Source organism: Callithrix jacchus, chromosome 9 (assembly GCF_049354715.1).
Source record: "Callithrix jacchus isolate 240 chromosome 9, calJac240_pri, whole genome shotgun sequence".
Classification (NCBI taxonomy): Eukaryota; Metazoa; Chordata; class Mammalia; order Primates; family Cebidae; genus Callithrix; species Callithrix jacchus.
The window spans coordinates 121,056,666-121,071,096 of NC_133510.1; the positions used below are offsets into that span (position 1 = coordinate 121,056,666).

The 14,431-nt window shown below is 44.2% G+C and overlaps 1 long non-coding RNA gene across 2 annotated transcripts in view; it reads right to left on the reverse strand.

Annotated features, from left to right (window-relative positions):
• Positions 1-14,431, reverse strand: part of LOC128928624 (uncharacterized) — a 30,228-nt gene that overhangs the window by 13,430 nt on the left and 2,367 nt on the right. Inside the window, exon 1 of one of the 2 annotated variants that reach the window (XR_013522148.1) lies at positions 2,359-2,733. The exons of the other annotated variant lie outside the window; for it this stretch is intronic. This is a non-coding gene — a long non-coding RNA (uncharacterized LOC128928624). Of the gene's footprint in view, positions 1-2,358; positions 2,734-14,431 lie in introns of those variants that run through there. 2 annotated transcript variants of the gene reach the window in all.

Sequence of the window (14,431 nt, forward strand, 5' to 3'; positions counted from 1 at the left end):
CAGAAAGTTTTAAGAGTTTGTAAATCTCAATTTTAAGGATTTAGAAAATTGTCATTTTAATCAGTCATCTATTGCTGCATAGCAGACCACATCTAATGATAATCATTTAAAAATAACAATTTATTTATTTTTTATTTATTCAGGGATAGAGTCTTGCCCTGTTACCCAGGGTAGAGTACAGTGGTTCAATCACGGCTCACTCCAGACTCTAACTCCTGACCTCAAGTGATCATCACACCTCAGCCTTCCAAGTAGCTGGGACTACCACGCCAGGCTAATTTTTGTTACTTTTTGCAGAGACAGGGTCTTGCCATGTTGCCCAAGCTGGAACAACTGTTTTATTTGCTCATGAGTCTGTGGGTCTGGGACTCTGGCCGAGCTAGAGGGGCAGTTCTGTGTTGATATGGTGTGGCTGTGTCCCCACCTAAATCTCATCTTGAATTGTAGCTCTCATAATTCCCACAGGTTGTGGGAGGGACCCAGTGGGAGATAATTGAATCATGGGGACAGTTTCCGCCCCCATACTGTTCTTGTGGTAGTGAATAAGTCTCACAAGATCTGATGGTCTCATAAAAGGAAACCCCTGTTGCTTGGTTCTCATTCTCTCTCTTGCTTGCAGCCATGTAAGACGTGCCTTTGTTCCTCCTTGCCTTCCACCATGATTGTGAGTCCCCCCCCAGCTGTGTGAGTCCCTTAAACCTCTCTCCTTTATGAGTTACCCAGTCTCAGGTATGTCTTTATTAGTGGTATGAGAACAGACTAATACATGTGTTCCACGTGGTGTCAGCTCTAGTGGTTTCCTGTGGGGCTGGCAGATCCAAGATGGCCTCGTGTGGCTGTCACTTCAGCTGAATCAGTTCCAACAACTGGGCATTGGTGAAGACAGCTGGACTTCTTTTCTTGGGGAGTTGGCTGGACTTCCTCATGAGTTTTGGGCCTGGGTTCTGGGCTGTTATGTGGGTTCCATGGGTCACCTTTACTTCACCTCTTTCCCCAGTAGGTTGGCATGGATGTTCTCATGGGGCAGATGGCATACCCTCAAGTTAAGGCAGAAATTTCCAGACCTCAGCCTGGAAGCCCCAGAACAGCAACAGCATTTTCACACTGCAATCCATTGGCCAAAGCAAGTCAAAAGCCAACCGGATTCAAGGAGTGGGGAAATAGAGTCCACCTCTTGAGTGAAAGAGCTGTACGCACTCACTGAAATAAGGGAATTGTTGGCAGCCATCTTTCCAGACCAATCTACCACACTCACTTTCCCCCAATAAAACAGCAGCCATTTGGTTGCTAGCAATCTAAGGGGATGTTTATTAACTATAGTTTAGTACTAGCATTAGGGTAATTTGTGGTACTTTTTTTTTTTTTTTTTGAGACAGAGTTTTGCTCTTTCATCCAGGCTGTAGTACAGTGGCACCATCTTGGCTCACTGCAACCTCCACCCACCTCCAGGTTCAAGCAATTCTCCTGCCTCAGCCTCCTGAGTAGCTGGGATCATAGGTGCCCACCACCATGCTGGGCTGATTTTTTTTTTTGTATTTTTAGTAGAGACTGGGTTTACCATGTTGTCCAGGCTGGTCTCGAACTCCTGACCTCAGCTGATCCACTCACCTCAGCCTCCCAAAGTGCTAGGATTACAGGCGTGAGCCACTGCGCCCAGCTGGTTTGTTGTACTTCAACTAAAGATGTCAAGATATTTTCCCAATGAAAATATATTTAGGGCGGTGTTTGAATGTCACTGTTATTTTTTAACACTTACAATTTTAAGTGAGAAGGAGCAATCTCAATTAATGTTAAAGCTTAAGCTAAATTCTCCTAGTCTTTAGGATCTGAGGGATTAGCTACAGTTAATTACCTCTGTGTGTGTATTCTGCCTGGTGGTCACTTAAGAGTATGGAAGACATGAATAAATTATCTTGTTTCCTTGTGTGTGTTTGTTCTGAGACAGGGTCTCCCTCTGTTTCCCAAGCTGGAGTTCAATCACAGCTTACTGAAGCACTGACCTCCTGAGCTCAAGCATTCCTCCTGCCTCTGCCTCCTGAGTAGCTAGGACCACAGTCATGCGCCACCACCCCTGGCTAATTTTTAATTTTTTTGTAGAGATGGAGGTCTCACCTTGCTGCTCAGCCTGCTCTGGAACTCCTGGGCTCAAGCCATCCTCCTGCCTCAGCCTCCCAAAGTGCTAGGATTACAGGCAGGAGCCACCATGCCCAGCCATGTTTTCTCATTCTCATAGTACCATATTGCAGACTTGGAGTAACTTTCTAATCCCACTAATTGTTTTTAAAGAAATAACACGATTTTGATTTTGCAAATTTTATCACACCAAGTTCCCCACATTTGGGTACACCAAGATCTTACCATTGAAACCCTTCCTGGTGTTAAGCAGATGGATAATTTTGAAATATGTACGTATGGAATTAAGTTCTGTGACTATCCAAATATGCCAACTTCTTCCATGGCATTTGGAATTATGCAATAGAAAATGTTTTCAGTGATGCCCTTTTATGTGTTAATTTTGCAAAATTTATTCTCAATTATAATTTCAAATCACCTGAGCAAAGAAGAAAATTAGAAGTTGTATCAAAACCAAGAACTTATTCGAATTTAGCATTAAGAAAAGATGTTTAATTAATTGGCTCAAACTGACGATAACCCATATTCAACAAGCCAGTTCTGCTTGACATTTCCCAAAATATGACATATTGAATATGTTATTTTTGTCCAATATCTCTTAAATTAAGAAAAAACTAAAGCAGAGGGTAGAAAATGATTTACTCTCATATGACTCAGGAAACTTTAGTTACTCTTTTAAGAAAGAAATTTGTTTCTGTTAAAATCTGTACTTTAAATGATCTTTAAATTTCAAGACCCAATAAACAAAACTTAGCTAAGTCTGGTGATATGTGCCTATAGTCCCAGCTACTCAGGAGGCTGAGATGGGAGGGTCAAGTGAGCCTGGGAGGTGATGCCACCACTCCACTCCAGCCTGGGCGACAGAGCAAGACATTCTTGTACAAAAAAAAAATTCAAGACTTTCAGTTCAGCGCAAGACTTACTCTAAGGTGCTTCTCATTTTAAAAAATTCTCTTAAAGCACTTTTTAAAATTCTCCTCCATATTGACCTGGGGCAACCATGGTGCCTCAATTTTGTTTTATTTCCTTTATTATTATTATTTCTTTTTTTTTTTTTTTGAGATGAAGTTTCGCTCTTGTTACCCAGGCCCCAGGCTGGAGTGCAATGGCGTGACCTCGGCTCCCGCAACCTCCGCCTCCTGGGTTCAGGCAATTCTCCTGCCTCAGCCTCCTGAGTAGCTGGGATTACAGGCACGCGCCACCATGCCCAGCTAATTTTTGTATTTTTAGTAGAGACGGGGTTTCACCATGTTGACCAGGATGGTCTTGATCTCCTGACCTCATGATCTACCCGCCTCAGCCTCCCAAAGTGCTGGGATTAAGGGCTTGAGCCACCGCGCCTGGCCCTATATATTTTTCATAGAGATGAGTTTTGCCATGTGGCCCAAGCTGGTCTCGAGCTCCTGGGCTCAAGCAATTCACCTGCTTTGGCCTCCCAAAATCTGGGATTCGAGGTGTCCAGCACCATGCCTGGCCCAATTTTCAATGCTTACTCTCTTGCTGTAATTCTCAGCATTACATTTATTTAAAATATACATTTTAGAGGCCAGATGTGGTGCCTCATGCCTGTAATCCAAGCACTTTGGCAGTCAGAAGGGGGGCGGATTATTGAGATCAGGAGTTCGAGACCAGCCTGGCCAACACGTTGAACCCCTATCTCTATTAAAAAACATAAAAGTTAGCTGGGCGTGGTAGTACACATTTGTAATCCTAGCAATTTGGGAGGCTGAGGTGGGAGGATCACTTGAACTGGGGAGGTGGAGGTTGCAGTGAGCTGAGATTGCACCATTGGACTCCAGCCTAAGCGACAGAGAGAGACTCTGTCTCAAAAAAAAATAAAAAGTAAAAGTAAAATTTAAGATTAAAATGTATATTTTAAAAATCACATTGTGTGGCCAGATGCAGTGGCTCACACCTGTAATGCCAGCAGTTTGGGAGGCCGAGGCAGGTGGATCTCTTGAGCCCAAGAGTTCAAGACCAGCCTAGGCAAATATGGTGAAATCCTGTCTCCACAAAAAAATGCCAAAATAGGCTGGGCGTGGTGGCTCACGCCTGTAATTCCAGCACTTTGGGAGGCCGAGGCAGGTGGATCACGAGGTTCGGAGATTGAGACCAGCCTCACCAAGATGGTGAAACTCCATCTCTACTAAAAATACAAAAATTAGCCGGGCACAGTGACAGGTGCCTGTAATTCCAGCTACTCAGGAGGCTGAGACAGGAGAATCGCTTGAACCAGGGAGGTGGAGATTGAACTGAGCCGATTGCACCACCGCACTCTACCTGGGCTACAGAGCAGGACTCCATCTCAAAAAAAAAAAAAAAAAAAAGTGTATATATATATTAGCTAGGCATGGTGGCATGTGCCTGTGATCCCAGCTACTCTAGAGGCTGAGGTCAGGATCGCTTGAGGTCAGGAGGCAGAGGTTGCAATGAGCTGAAATAGAGCCACTGCACTCTAGCCTGGACCAGAGTGAGACCCTGTCTCAAAAAAAAAAAAAAAAACATATTGCCATTAAACTTGGGCCAAATGCTTTGAAAGAGTGCGTGTAGGGGAACTGGAGGAATGGGCTAAAATGTCTACAAACAGCCATGTTTTGCATAGCATCTATGATATAATAAAGTGGGGTGTAACGCTGCCACGCAACATATATAATGCTAGTGATTTGTATTTTCTTATGGCTTCGCATCCTTGAATGAATTCTACAGTCTTTTGCTAATATTAAGGTCTATTTCTCACTTCCCCAGGGTCCCTAGTATGATGGCAGAGGGGCAATAAACTGTCCCCTTGTTGTGCACACATAGCTTACTATAGGTATGTACCCAACTGCTCTTTCATCTCTGCATTTTAAAAAATACTAATTTACTTTTTTTGAGACAAAGTCTTGTTCTGTCACCCAGGCTGGAGTGCAGTGGTGCCATCTTGGCTCACTGCAACCTCCGCCTCCCAGGTTCAGGCACAATTCTCCTGCCTCAGCCTCCCGAGTAGCTCGGATTACAGGCGTGAGCCACCGCACCCAGCCCATCTCTGCATTTTTAGCGTCTCAAACCCAAAAGCTGTGTGGTCCCAGGCGGGACCAATGGCAAACACAGCCGGGATAATGTAACTACACTTTCACCATATCCTCATTAGCACCTTTTTGTCTTTCTTAGTCTCTGTGACTTTGGAGTTTCTAGCCTAGGGCAATTACATGGGATTCCATGTAGAGAGAATAAGGAAAGATTTCAAAATAAATATTTTTTAAAATTTTACCAGCCTGGAGGGCCTATTAATAGTGTGACAGAATAACATGTTCGAGAAATTAACTAGACTTATTAATACTTACTACTGTAAACTCAGCACAAAAGACTAAGAGGATTTTTCTCTCCCAAGTAATTAAGCCTTACAGTTCTGGAATATTGAGCTCGCTTCGTCCAGGGGAACTTGAACACCTAGACACTTTGTTAAAGATGAATTACTGGCCAGGCGCGGTGGCTCACACCTGTAATCCCAGCACTTTGGGAGCCCGAGGCAGGTGGATCACAAGGTCAGGAGTTCGAGACCAGCCTGAACAACATGGTGAAACCTCATCTCTACTAAAAATACAAAAATTAGCTGGGCATGGTGGCACATGCCTGTAATCCCAGCTACTCAGGAGGCTGAGGCAGGAGAATTGTGCCTGAACCCAGGAGGCGGAGGTTGTAGTGAGCCAAGATCATGCCACTGCACTCCAGCCTGGGTGACAGAGTGAGATTTCATCTCAAAAAAAAAAAAAAAAAAATGAATTGTCAAATGGCCAGGCTCTTAGGAGGGAGGAGGTGGGAGTGCTGTGTGAGAACCGAGTGGCCCAAGTCCCTGAAGAATTCACAGTGAGAGTGACAGTTTCGCGAGGCAGGACAGTGGGATAGAGATATCAGGTTGCTTTAAAAGTAATTGCAGTTTTTGCCATTGAAAGCAATGGCAAACCCACAATTACTTTTGCACCAACCCAATACAACACAGTGGTATCCAGGGCTTGGCAACTGAAGTGTGTCTGTTTACCAGTTGCCAGAAACCTTGTTAAAATGCAGATTTGGATTCAGGAGGTCTGGGGTGGGGCCAGAGACTGCACTTCTTTTCTTTTCTTTTTTTTTTTTTTTAAGACAGAGTCTCACTCCCTTGTCCAGGCTGGACTGCAGTGGCGTGATCTTGGCTCACCACAACTTCTGCCTCCCGGGTTCAAGTGGTTCTCCTGCCTCAGCCTCCTGAGCAACTGGGACTACATATGCACACCACCATGCCCAGCTAATTTTCGTATTTTAAATTTTTTGTAGAGACAGGGTTTCACTATGTTGGCCAGGCTGGTCTTGAACTCCTGACCTCATGATCTGCCCACCTTGGCCTCCCAAAGTGATGGGATTACAAGCGTGAGCCACCGTGCTTGGCTTGAGACTGCACTTCTAAGAACTTTCCAGGTTGTGAAAATGCTGCTGGTCCCTAGACCTTGCTTTGAGTAACAAGAGTGCAGATCACATCCTGTCTTCATCTATTAATACTTCTCTTGGAGGCAAGGGAGGGGATATGTGATAAAAAGGACTTTGAAGGATGAACACAGGAAAGTCTAAACACCAAACTCTGTGGCATTGGGCGCAATGACAAACGTTCTAGGTGGCTAAGTTTTACACTAGAAAACCAACACTATTAACAACAGAGCTGCTGATCTAAAGGGATCATTCTAACCTGCACAAAGAACATCTATAACAAAAGATATAAAAAAATCAAAGACCGGCCAGGCCCAGCGGCTCATGCCTGTGATCCCAGCACTTTGAAAGGCCAAGGCGGGAGGATTGCTTGAGCCCAGAGTTCAAGACCATCCTGGGCAACATGGTGAGACCCCATCTCTACAGAAAATTTGAAAAATCAGCCAGGCATGGTGGCACGTGCCTGTAATCCCAACTACTCGGGAGGCTGAGACAGGAGGATCACCTAGCCCCTAGGAGGACCCTGATTACAAGGAGCCGTGATCAAGCCACTGCCCTCCAACCTGAGTAACAGAGCCAGACTCTCAATCAAAATAAATAAATAAATTGAAGACAGCTGGGCACAATAGCTCACACACCTGCCATCCCAGCACTTTGGGAGGCCAAGGCAAGGGGATGGCTTGAGCAGCCTTGGCAACATAGTGAGACCCCATCTCTACAAAAAATTTAAAATTTAGCCAGGTGTGGTGGCACATGCCTATAGTCTCAGCTACACCAGAGGCTGAGGCAGGAGGATCACTTGAGCCCAGAAGGTTGAGGCTGCAGTGAGCCATGATTGCACCATTGCATTCTATCCTAGGTAACAGAGTGAGATGCTGTCGCTAAAATTTAAAAATAATAATAATAAAAGAATTGAAGACCAAAAGCCTTTCTCCAAACTTTCTAGCCTATTTCCACAACCTCCTAGGCATCTTGAATGGCCCCAGAGAAGGGAAGAAACCCAACCCTCAATTCCCAACAGAATTAATTTCCAAACTATTTCAGCTTGAGAGAGTAACAGTGAAGGACATTAAGCTGGATATATTTAACTTAAAAAAAATAATGACAGTATATGGAGCAAACTCATATGAGTTTACCCTTCCAAGCTGAAAATCAGAATCAGGTTCAGGACGTAATAAATAACCGTCTATTAGTTATTTGATCAACACACATTAGAGGATGACGAATGAAGTCCCTAAACTCTAACATGGGGGATTTGGGGGTTTCTGACAAGAGAAAGTAGTTGGGGGAAGGAAGACCTTAGGACTTTGAGTCCTCATCAGTCAGTCTAGGATTTTCCCTTTATACACACTCTTCGAATTGCCCTATGAGATGTTTTTCTCCATCAAGTCCTCCCTCTTTATTTAAACCTGATTTCACCAGTATAAACACGTTCAGGAGAAAGACCCAGTTTGATTTTCTTCTGCCGGCATCTTCCAAAGATAGCCTTGAATCCCATTCTCTCATAAGACGTCTTAAAAATAAACAAAAGCAGTAAGTTCTAGGTCCAAACCCAAGTTTGTTCCAAAGCTGAGAGTAGTAAAATCCAGGGCTTCCTTTCTCTGATCCAATTTTAAGAGCAAATGCCTTGTGTTGGTAATTTTGCTTATAATGTATGATCCTGCCATCTCCAGGACTTGATGTTTTATTAAACTGTTTCCAAATATGATGGTGATTATAGAAGAATAGCTCGAACCTGTGCTCATCAACATTACAGTTCACACAGAGATATCACCTCTGCTGGCCAGTAATTCCCCAGAAGGGCTCAACCACAGGCAGAGGGGAACATAAGAAGAAATGACTACATCTTTGCCTGATCACCTGTCCTTGACACACTGGAAGTCACAAAATGATCTGTATAGTGTTTTTGCCTGGCCAGCAGTTTCATTAGTTACCAACATTAAATATACAAAGATTTCATATAAAATCCAAATTTCACCCAGTCACCGTGGCTGACACCTGTAATTACAATCGTTTGAGAGGCTAAAGCCGGAGGATTACTTGGGCTCAGGAGTTCAAGACCAGCCTGGGCAACCCCTACCTCTACCAAAAAAATGTTTTTAATTAGCATTAAAAACATCTGTTTTTAATTAGCACCAACACAGGGTGTGATGGTGCTTGCCTATAGCCCCAGCCACTCAGAAGACTGATGGGGGAGGATTGCTTGAACCCAGGAGTTCAAGGATTCAGTGAGCTAGGATTCCATCACTCCACTAAGCCTGGACCACAGAGTGAGACCCTGTCTCCAAAATAATAAATAGGCTGCGTAAGTTGGCTCATGCCTGTAATCCTAGCTCTTTCGGAGTCCAAGGCAGGAGGACTGCTTGAGCCCAGGAGTTCAAGACCAGCCTGGGCAGCTGGGCACAAGCCTGTCTCAAAAAAAAAAAAAATAAGATAAAATCCAAATTTTTGGTTTTGCTTGAAAAATCAGAAGAACTGGCAACATTTGACTATTGTCCCTCATGGCAGAATACTGGTGTGATAAACATTTGCGAGATCTTCTGCCACCCGCTTTTGAACCCCTCTCCTTTGTTCATGGATGTCCCCAGTTTATAAGTCTTGGTGGGAGGCAGATGTCATTTACCACTGTTTGAGCAATATACCCAATACTTACCGGTATGCACCAGGCTTGGCCAATTAAGTGTGTCTCCCAGGCTTCTAAATGGGGTGCTGATTTTAGGAAGAATCCAGGACAGGAAAGAATTGGTGAATTATTTCTAGCCATGGATGGTGAAAGCAAAATCCAGTTTCTAGGAACAGCGAGGGCATTAGGGGCAGCAGCAGCCCATGGTTGGCAGCAGCAGCAGTTTCTTCCCTGGCTTGATTTGGTGGAGTAATTTGGAACATGGTTTCAGTTGCATAGCCTGTCTGCCCCATTTTCCAAGCTCAATTCTCCAGCTTCGTATAATAGTGATTCTATGGCCGGGTGCGGTGGCTCACGCCTGTCATTCCAAGCACTTTGGGAGGCTGAGCTGGGCGGATCATCTGAGGTCAGGAGTTCAAGACGAGCATGGCCAACGTGGCAAAACCCTGACTCTACTAAAAATACAAAAAACATTAGCTGGGCATGGTGGCAGGTGTCTGTAATCCCAGCTACTCAGGAGGCTGAGGCAGGAGAATTGCTTGAACCTGGGAGGCGGAGGTTGCAGTGAGCCGAGATCGTGCCACTGTACTCCAGCCTGGGTGACAGAGCAAGACTCCATCTCAAAAAAAGAAACAGTGATTATGTGACTATCCAGCATTTCATTATTACATTCCCCTTCTGCTTAAATCTTATATCTAAAACTTCAGCCCCCTTGAGGTAGAGCATAGCTTCCACCCAACTCTCTTCCTTTAATAGATTAACTTCCAGGCTACTTAGAGACATGTGAGTTTGCAACTCCAGTCTTTCTCTCTCTTTCTCTTTACAGTGAAAGCATCTTGGTACTTAGAGAGAAAATAAAGGCCACCTAGTGCAAGAATCAGCAAAGTATTGAGAAAAACTTCCCAGAAGCCCCTCCCATCATTTCCTCTTATATCAAAATTGGGCAGAACTGGGTCCCATGCACATCTCTTAAGCCAATCACGAGCAAGAGGTCCAGGATGGCAGTGATTGGCTTTATTTAGCACAGTAGTTCAACTTTGGCTGAATATTATAATCACCTAAGAAGCCTCTTTAAAATGCCAATGGAGGCTGGGTGTGATGGTTCACACCTGTAGTCCCAGCACTTTGGGAGGCTGAGGTGGGCGAACCACCAGAAGTCAGGAGTTCAAGACCAGCCTGGCCAACATAGTAAAGCACCGTCTCCACTAAAAATACAAAAAAATTAGCCAGGCGCGGTGGCAAACACCTGCAATCCCAGCTACTCAGGAGGCTGAGGCAGGGGAATTGCTTGAACCTGGGAGGCAGAGGTTGCAGTGAGTCAAGATCATGCCATTGTACTCCAGCCTGGGCAACAGAGTGAGACTCCATCTCTAAAATAATAAATAAATAAAATGCCAATGGAAGGTCCCACTCCTAGAGGCTGGATTTAATTAGTCTTGCTGGACTTCTGATAACGGAATGGTTTTTAGGTTCTCCAGGTGCTTTTAGTGTCAGCCAGGGCTAAAAGTAACTGATCTAGTCAAGTTCCCACCCCTGCCCATTTCACAGATGTGAATACTGAGGTCCAAAGTTAAGTAACTTGCCCAAAGGGCTATACCTTTAATTAATAGCAGAAACAGAAATAAGCAAAACTACATATACAAATGACATTTGGTAGGAAAATTTGGCTAGGTGCTGTGGCTCATGCTTTTAATCCCAGAGTTTTGGGAGGCCAAAGCCGGAGGATCTTTTCAGGACTGGTATTCAAGAGCAGCCCTGGCAATGTAGTGAGACGCTATCTCCACAGAAAAAAAATGTAAATCATAATAATACTAGAACAACGTTGATTTTCCAGAATATATATGTGAGTACTGTTAAACAAAATTTATGGTAAGAACCTGACATGTTTTCAGAAAATAAACATTAAAAATTAAACAAAACTTATGAGAGGCATTGTTTGGACTAGGTTCCTGCACTAGCCCTTGGTAGACCAGACCAAACCAGAATGGAGACACCTATGCTAACTGTCATGCAATCAAATGGAACTTTAAAATGGGCCAGTTTTCGACCAGGCGTGGTGACTTAATCCCAGCACTTTGGGAGGCCAAGGCAGGTGGACCACTTGAAGTCAGGAGTTCAAAACCAGTGTGGCCAATGTGGTGAAACACCATCTCTACTAAAAATACAAAAATTAGCCGGGTGAGGTGGCAGTCTCCTGTAATCCCAGCTACTAGGGAGGCTGAGGCAGGAGAATCGCTTAAACCCAGGAGGCTGCAGTGAGCTGAGATTGCACCACTGAGCTCCAGCCTGGATGACAAAGTGAGACTCCATCTCAGAAAAAAAAAAGTCCAGTTTTTTCAAAAACCAGAAGATTTACAGCAACCAATTCAAAAGGGCCCAGTCAAGCCGAACAAGCATAATAAGAATATCTCCTCTACTTTAATCTTATAAGGAAAGTAGCTTTGAAATGATCAGTGCACTTTTTGGTCTGTGTTTCTGCCTTTTTCAGTTCTTCTGCATACAAAACCCATCCCTCTGCTCAGCTCACTGGAGGACTTTTCTATTTCACAGATGGGATGCTGCCCAGTTCATGAATTGAAAATAAAAGACAATGAGATCATTAAATTCAATTTAATAAAATTTTGTTTTTAGACAGCATCCACTGTTTTTCTTAGAAAGTGAAGTCCTGGGGCCAGGCACAGTGGTTCATGTTTGTAATCCCATCATGAGCCACTTTGGGAGGTCAAGGTGGGTGCATTGCTTGAGCCCAGGTGTTCAAGACCAGCCTGGGCAACATGGCAAAACCCTGTCTCTAAAAATACAAAAACTGGCCAGCCATCATGGCATGTTCCTGCAGTCCCAGCTACTAGGGAGGCTGAGGTGAGAGGACCACTTGAGCCTGGAGGTGGAGGCTGGCAGTGAGCCGAAATGGTGTCACTGCACTCCAGCCTGGGTGAGCCTGGATGACAGAGTAAGACCCCTGTCTCAAATAGGTAAATAGGAAATCAAAGCCCTGGAATGCTTGAGGATGGAGAAGCGGGATAGTATAGTGATATGGCTCTCCAACCCCAGTGCTTCAGAATCCCCTCAAGGGCTTGTTATAACACAGATGGCTGGGCCCCACCTGTAAGGTTTAAGATTTCATGGGTTTGAGGTGGAGGGAAGAATAATTAGGATTTCTAAGAAGTTCCCAAGGGCTGCTGTTGATGCTGTTGCTCCAGCCTCGGCTATATAGAACCAGACTGTATTAGCAAGATCCAGCTCTGCCCCTTACAAGTGAGAACCTAAGCAAATTACCTAATGTATCTACAGAATGGGGCCAATGATAGTAAGGGGCTTCTTTCAACAACTGAGTGGGCATAATAAATGTAAAGTGCTTAGAACAATGTGTCGGCCATAGTAACTGCCTAATGCATCTGAGCCATTTTCATTCAGCCATTCATCAGTTACGAATTGAGTGCTTCCTTTAAGCAAGGTAGTGTTTCAGGCACCAGAAGTACAGTAGTAAGTCATCGGTTCTCCTCTCAACAAGCTTTCACTCCACTGGGGAGGCACACAGTAGAGGACTTTGCAATGTAGTATCTAATGTCAACACAGGAGAATTCTACATTCCAAGTTGACAGAACAGCAGATGAACACAAAGTTTTATGAGAAGTTGTTCTGGTTTTGTTTGAACCTTTCAGCTCAAGGAGGTGCTTCTAATGTAAAGGTCCTTAGAAGGATGGCTCTTACCATAAATGGCTCTTACCATGATGGCAAGGAAGGCTCTTACCATGATGGCAAGGATGGCTCTTACCATCAATAGAGCCAGGTTATGGCATAGTTCCACTAGCCAATCCTTTGGGTTTTGTTTGAGAGGACAAATCTGAAACCAGAACAGTTTGGGTGGAGACTGTTAGAAGGGAAGGGGAGAGTAGGGTGGCAATGTGTTGGATGCTACACATTGGTTCTTTCATTTTATCCTTACAACCATCTTTGAGTAGATGTTATTGGATAAGGACAGAAGCAACCTGCCCAAGACTAAGTGGAAAAAGTGGCACGCCACCCCAAGGGTACCTAATGCTTGGCCGGAAGCAGAAACACTAAAGAGAGAACAAATCATGAACAAAAAGAGAGGGATCCAGAGTCCACGTGGCCATCTTCAAAATGTTGCCCTTACCTTGCGACTTAAATTGCCTTTCTCGTGAGAAGCAAAAACATTCCAACGCACCATTTTCCTGGCACGTAGGAATGCTTTGGTCAACATGTTGACTGCACTGATTCTAACAGTTCTTTAGCCTTTGTAATTCTTTTCATTTTCCTGGAGGATTCAGGGACTTGCTTAGGTTTCTCTCCATAGGCTGTGTAAAGATTTTTAGAGTTGAACTGATTTGAGGCAGGTCTTCTGACTCCCAAAGCAATGCTTTCTTGATGACTTTTCCTTTAGTTTCAAAGACCACTGTATTAGTTTCAAAGACCATTTTCACACTGCTATAAAGAAATACCCTATAAAGAGACTGGATAATTTATAAAGAAAAGAGATTCGATTGACCTACAGTTCCACATCACTGGCAGGCCTCAGGAAACTTACAATCGTGGTGGAAGGCGAAGGGGAAGCAGGCACCTTCTTCACAAGGTGGCAGGAGAGAGATGAAAAAGCAAAGTAGGAAGAGCCCCTTATCAAACCATCAGATCTTATGAGAACTGACTATCACAAGAACAGCATGGGGGAAATCGCCCCCTTGATCCACTCACCTTCCTCCCTAGACACCTGGGGATTACAATTTGAGATGAGACACAGAGCCAAACCATATCAGCCACCTGTTAGGATTTTACCCCAATGTAAAGCCTGCCTCTAAACAATTAGATGGTTGGAGAGGAGGGTACAGCACCATTTATTTCTTTAGTAATCTTTCATAATTTTGCTTAGTTATCGCATCAGTTGTTTTCTAAAATTGCATCACCTGTTTTTCTTTATACACCCATCACTTGTATTTTATGCCTTTTAAAAAAAACAGGTGAGGGCTGGGTGTGGTGGCTCACGCCAATAATCCCAGCACTTTAGGAAGCCCAAGGCAGGCAGATCACTTGATCCCAGGAGTTTGAGACTGTAGTGAGCCGTGATTGCACCACTGCACTCCAGCCTGGGTGACAGAGTAAGACCTTCTCTCAAAAACAAAACTCAGGAGTGTTCAAAGACCCCAGAATTTGTCAATACATGAGAAATATTTAATGTGTTCCTATGACTTTAATTCAGAGCATCAATATCTCACTTCAGCA